The following is a 6,584-nucleotide window of genomic DNA, read 5'->3' on the forward strand; positions in this document are numbered from 1 at the left end:
CATGACACAACATGGCCCATGCTGTCATGAATTAATTTACATGTAGTACTAGACATGGCATCATTCATGAGGAACACATGTTACTTCTAATTAATCTTGAATGTTGCACACACTCCAACTTGCCCAGGCAAGAACAGATTGAGAATCAATGTGCATTTGTACAGTAAGAGATCAGAATACCATATTCGTTCCAGTCTTCTAGCTTTCTGCACAGATGCATTTTAAAAGTAATGTAATTGCAATATTACTGTAGACTTTTTAATTGCATGATTAAAATAGGATTTTAATCAGCAAACTTTATTCCACAGACATTCTGCTGGGTAACTATATACAACGTAACCATGTTTTTGTTGCATGACTGTATGAGACATGGAATTAGTAAGGGAAGGATTCTATAAGCAACAATAAGGACATGGGGGAATCAGTGCATGCAAAAATTAAATTGAGTTCCTAGATGATTGATAGATATATATACACACACACACATGTATATATAATCTACCATCCTCTAGTTTTTAACTCAGTACATGCACATTATCCCAATTATTTTGGCTCTGCACGCCCCATAGTTTAGGATTTTTTTAGCATCTGTTTGTTTCTTTAATATTTAACATTTCCTGCACATATCACTCTGTGTGGTATTATGATGAGTTGGTTGGAGATGGCTGCTGCACTACATCATTAGAGGAGAAGATTGCAAATACAATTTTACCACCCATTCATGTCTGGTTTTTCCCTTTCTGTTTTCATTTCCCAGACTGCTGTACTTTGGTAAGAATTGCTTGCTTTCTTTCCTGCAAGCTGAAAAAGCTGATCTTGTTGGACTGTGAGCAGAGCATTGCAAGAATCCAGATAAACCATAAAATCCTACAACATTGATGTTACACTGTGCCAGCAAAACATGGCTTGTGGTGGGCTCAGCAGCCCCAAGCAGGAAAGGTTTGGCTGTGAGACCCCTGGGGGCTAATGGCTCCATGTATTATCTGTCCATGAAAGTAAAAATGTTTCGAGGAAAGTCAAAAAAATTCCCATATTTCTTTGTCTCATGAGGCAACGTAGGAACAGCTGTTACAAGGACATGGAGAAATGTGGATCCTCTGGATGAGAAGAGAAGGCTGGAACTTTGGGTTTTGCCAGTTCCAGCTTAATGAGTGGTTTTGAAGCAGAATTGTTCTGGGGAAGGGCTGATAATATAAAAATATATCTGGTAGTTTTGTTTCTGCTGTAAATTTGTGGTAGGAAAAAAGGAGAAAGAAATATTAGCACTGTGGGACTGCTGGGAGTCAAATTTTTCTGTCTCTTGGCTATCTTAGCAATTTGAACAAATACTCTCTTCTGAATGTCTGGCATTCCTGATTATTGCTGTAGCTAATTTGTCTTGTCTTTTTCATATTATTTTATTACTTTGATAAAGTGTATTCTTGTATTTGAAAATAGTGACACGCAGCTTTTTATAATTTACTTTTTAATGACATTTTTTGCAGATTTACCTGGTGATTAGGGCAAGAAAAATAATTTTTTTCAGCTATTTTCCTGGCTGGGTGGTATCTCTCCTCTCTGGGTACTTTATGAGCTCAGGAGATCTTTATTGTTGTCTCAGAAGGTCTGGAAGGCAAAGATTAAATTTCACTGAGGTCTAATCAGATTTTCATAAAGTTGAGCCAGAAAATGAGGTTGCTTCTGTCTCCATTTTTAACCGGTTTGCTCTTGATTTTTTTTTTTTTTTTAATTGCATCTCTGACTCCCTGCTCTGGTGATCACACACTGGGGTCACAACATTGCCTCCTCAAGAGAGAGCAGAGCTGCAGGGAGGACAGCTGAGGAGCTCCATGCTCTGGCAGAGCTCTTGCTCTGATATTTCTGTGACACCTTTCCATGTTGGAATGGGGAGAGCAGGGAATAGGAGTTCTTGCCTGCTGGTGCTGATTTTGCTGGTATGACTTTGGCAATGCCCTGTGAATGTCTCTGAGGGAAACTGGTGTCAGAGCAGAAAGGGAGAGTGGGCAGAGCTTGTGATGCCCTTTCACTGAGCAAGGGGTTCCTGCAGCCCTGCACCATGCAATGCAGCTGCTCTGGGCAGAGATGAGCCCCTGTGTGATGCCCTCTCATTCAGCAAAGCAGGCCCAGCATTGTTGGGGGTTCCTGCAGCCCTGCACCATGCCATGCAGCTGCTCTGGGCTCAGCAGCTGCAGCAGAACGAGCTCTGTGCCCTGGGAGAGCTCCGAGTCCAAAGCACAAGGCTTCACTGCACTGGTCAGAAGCTGCTGCTCTCACCTGACTGTGTGGGGAACTCATTTGTTGGCTGCCCACTAGAAGTGCTTCAGGTTTTCCAGTTTGCTTCAGTCCTACTCTTTGCAACTGAGATAACAGATAAGAAGTGTGAGGTGCTGCTTTTCTGGTATCCATGGCACAACTCCTACCTCCTCCAACAGAGCTCACTAAGTTCTCTCTCTTCTCTGTCCTTCTATTTTTCTACTTGTTTTTCTTGGGTTTCTCCCCTGCTTTCTGCTGTTGGATTTTTCCAATGCAGGCAGAAAAGGGCTGGTGGTGTGTATTTTCTCAGGGTAATTATTAGGTGCAACAATGATGAATAAAACGGTAATGGCAGCCAACTACATAATAAATAAATTGTATTACACTTTTGACCAGCTGTTTAGCTACATGGGATTTTGGGTGGAGAGATAAAAGGGATGTGCAACAGGAGCAGAGGGTGGAGGTGGGAGAAGAAACCAACATTTTTTTTTTTCAAACACTATTCTTGACCTCCTGATTTATGGAAAGGCAAATCAATAGAATAAATTTGTCACTAGGTCTACAAATGTCCTTAAAGGCAATGATATCTAACCATAAGGAGGAAGAATTTAAGGATGTATCTTGTAATGCTGAGGCCATAGTCCACCTATATGCTAGGTGCTAGTGCTCAGTAGTCAATTATTTGCCCCCTTGATATATGGGGCCCAAATTTTCTTTACAGATTTTACCCATTTAAACCCAAGAACCTGTAGCTTTTCTGGGATGAGTTGTCACATCTGTGCACTCGGCTGACAAGTGTGTCACCAGCAGGCTGCTTGTGATAGCTGTCCAGTGCAGGAGAACTCTGTTATGCCCTACAGCAGGCAGGCAGCACTGCAGGGGCACAGCTGCTGTGATGGGAGATCCTGTGTGCTCCCAACACCCTCCTGCTTTCCACTGAGTGCATCCCTGGCAGCAGCTTGTGTGGATAACTGACCTGCATCCTCCTGTTTGTTTCCATCCTCACTCCTCAAACCCTGCAGAATTCAAATGATGAACAAACCCGCCTGGCAAACTTGGCAGATTCTCACTTTATTCATGAAGGCAGATCTAATGTTCCCTGACAAATTGTTCCAGAGAAACTGTCTTGTAAAATACAGGATCTGCCAGTTCCTTCATACCAAACCATATTTCTATTAGGACACAGTGTTAATGGTTCACTGGAAAGTACAATGCTTGGTGCAGAGTGAATCTGAAATCATTTAGCATACTTGATTGTTAACTGAGCTAACTATCCTGTGAGTGCACTGGCTGCCATCTGTCCATTGCCTTGGCAGCCTTGGAGGGGGGATAATCTGGGAGCTGGCGCCGCTCCAGCTTGCCGCAGGTCTGCTTTCGAGTGTTTTTGCAGCAGATGTTGTGCCACATGCCCAAAGCTGCTGCCTGGAAGCTGCTGTGTGCTCAAATTTTCAATTTTGGGGGGGGGTGTCTGACTGTCTTTGACACAAGATTTGCATTTGTCTTAGCAGCTCCTTATGGATTGCCTTTGTTATAAATGATAATCTGATCAAAGAGCCAGAGCCAAAACCTCAAGGCCTCTGTCACAGGATTTTTGGTGGTTCCAGTGGACACTGGATTGGACCCTGAATCCAGTTTCTGATGTGGTTTTTTTTATCCCTTTAATGCTGTGTATTTGAAAGTGTGGCACTTAAAAAACACTTAGTATGGAATTAGGGAGCCCCCAACTTTGCACTGTGATTTTAAGGAATTCAATAATCCTTGCTCATCTAAGATGCTCCAAAACTGTTTATATACATAGATCCTTGCATGTTATGCACAGGGAAACTAGAAGTTCCAACAAATTTTTTTCTCCTCTGTTATCTTCCATGGATTATTCCTCTGAAAGCCAGTTGATCCTAAATTAATGTAAATCAGCCAAGGTAAGGTGAAGCTTTAGGAACTGCTGCATTTTTCAATCCCGTGATTAAAATGCTTTGCTCTTCCTGTGCAGCTTGGTGCTTGTCAGCAGAGTAGCAGGAGGGAATTATCATCTTGCTGCAGCAACCCCTGCTGCCGCTGATAGGGAAGATTTCTTCTTCTCTCATTCCTTGCTTCTCATTAAGAAAAAGCAAAAGGGGGAAAAATGTCAATTAGGCAATGCAACATGGTGGATGTCAGTGCATTTTCTACATGTCATCCATTTCAAGAGGTTTGCTATATGAGACTTGGAGCTGCTGGGCCATCCAAAGCATCTTTCTTCTATCCTGGTCTATATTTCCACTTGATGACTTTGTTTTGGACTGCCTGGATGAGTTCTTGGAGGATGACAAATGATATGAGTGTGCCTGTTCAGCTCTAAAGCAACTGCCCATAGATTTGCTCCTGACTGTGCATGCAAATAAAATATAGTTCAAGAGGTGACCTATTTTATGTGTTAGGCATGGGAAACTTCCCCATCTCAGTAATTAATTTATCACCCTTCAGAGGAAAACTTTTAGGCTGTTTTTGCAGAATGTGGTTTAATTTGCCTTTGTGCAGTGTCCATGCTTCTTTGAGTTTAAAATGTTTGGTTCAGAGTCTCTGCTTCTGAAAACATTAAAGGTGCATAAAATAAAAATGTGATTACAACACTCAATCTTCTTAATTAGTTTCTATTGTTTAGTCTGTTAAATGCCATTTGCCTGTCAGGGAAATGCATCCCATGTGCAGGGAGCACTGCTGGAGTGCTGCAGAAGTGATAGGTTTTCAATATCTTGAGTTTTGGGAAAGGCCTTCATAATATCTCTAACTGGAATACTGACTAGGTAGTTAATCATAATCTAGGATCTCAGGCTGAGAAATGCTCCTAGTTCATGCTGTGTGTGCAGACATCTGTTACTCAGCAACAAATGTCACTCTCTTTCCAGATGAGTTATTAGCAAATGTTAAAAAGACAGGTATACAGTAAAAGTTTAATGCCTATGAAATGACCTGTGAGGCTGCAAATGCCTCAGCATATGGAATATAATGCTGAGTAATAAAGAGATGAGCATTCTGGAGTATTTATGATGATTAAAAAGAAAAAAAAAAAAAAAAGAAAAATACTGCTGCCATGTAAAAATGAATCAAAGAATTCAATTTACTGTTCCAACAATGCATGCTTTACAAATGTACATGCTATAGTTTATGGAGGCATTTAGCTGAACAAGGCAACAAATGTTTTCTGGGAAATAATATGAGGCAATGCATTTGTCTGCAGCTGAAAATGTGTAGTTGCTTTCCTAAGGATTGGAAGCAATCTTGCTGAAGCAGAATAAGAAACTTTTACAATATCAAGATGCCAGTAGAGAGTGGACAGAAAAACTTCATTCAAGTAAGGTGAAGATATGACATTTATTGATCTTATAAGATAAAATACTTCACTTTTCTGTAACTATCAGCATAAGAATAGAGTTAGAGCAAGCTCTCGCCACCACAAGTATTTTATTTCCCATATACAGCATAGTTTAAGTTACATAAAAACAACTATCTGCAGTATTTCTCTAAAACATAGACATTAAATTCTGTAGTATTTGCATCAGGAAAGCTTCTCCTGTTCTTACCTGTGAAATCCAGAGACAGATGTTGGCAGTTCTGGTGCTCAGATGCTTGTGCCCGTGCTCCAGGATGCAGCACCTCTCTTTGTGCTGGCTGTGCATTGGGGTGGATAATGAATGAGACCTGATTAATCATGGTACAACTAGTTTGGAAGACAGGCAATAAAAACAAAGAACTTGCAAGTTTTTACAAATAAAGCTGTGCAGAAGCCTTACTTTATCTTCTATCCATCCTCCTAATCCTAAAGTCAGGCACCCTCCCTTTCCCTCATCTTTTCTCCATTGCTTAGCAACACTCATGGTGAACTTACTTAAAGCAGAGCTTTGTTCCCAGATGTGATTTCAGTAATATTTGCAGGCTTAACAGTTCTGAGATGTGAAAATCAGCCCCCTTCCTCTGCAACACCATTAGCCTACTTCACTAAATAGTCTTTCTTGTTCTCTCCTGCACCCCAGGCATGTTTCAGTTTTTGTCTCTGCTGTTTTGATCTAACCAAGAGAGTTGTGGAAAGAAGGGGGAGGTTCAAATAAAGCTTTAATTATGGAGGACACACATACAATGTGCACAGCAAAGCTGTGAGTTGGGAATAGAATTGAAGTGTAAATGCAGAATGGTCAAGAAAAGAACTGTTATTTCTCTCGAATCCATTTGATTTTTTTTGAAGTTGAGATTGAATAAATGGCATTTTTCATGGCAGCATTTACATGCTGAATTGGTATGACCAACCACATATTACAATGTAGCCTTGAACAATCATTTTAAGTAGGGAGAAGCTA

General features: G+C 40.9%; 1 long non-coding RNA gene across 1 annotated transcript; it reads right to left on the minus strand.

Moving 5' to 3' along the window:
* Positions 1-244: 244 nt before the first annotated feature.
* LOC134425016 (uncharacterized) lies at positions 245-6,245 on the minus strand. The gene is made up of 3 exons (XR_010029562.1): positions 6,119-6,245; positions 5,814-5,901; positions 245-4,343 (listed from the first exon to the last, which is right to left on the minus strand). It is a non-coding gene; the product is annotated as an uncharacterized LOC134425016 (long non-coding RNA).
* Positions 6,246-6,584: the final 339 nt, after the last annotated feature.

The sequence above is a fragment of the Melospiza melodia genome, chromosome 15, assembly GCF_035770615.1.
Source record: "Melospiza melodia melodia isolate bMelMel2 chromosome 15, bMelMel2.pri, whole genome shotgun sequence".
In the NCBI taxonomy this organism is placed as follows: domain Eukaryota; kingdom Metazoa; phylum Chordata; class Aves; order Passeriformes; family Passerellidae; genus Melospiza; species Melospiza melodia.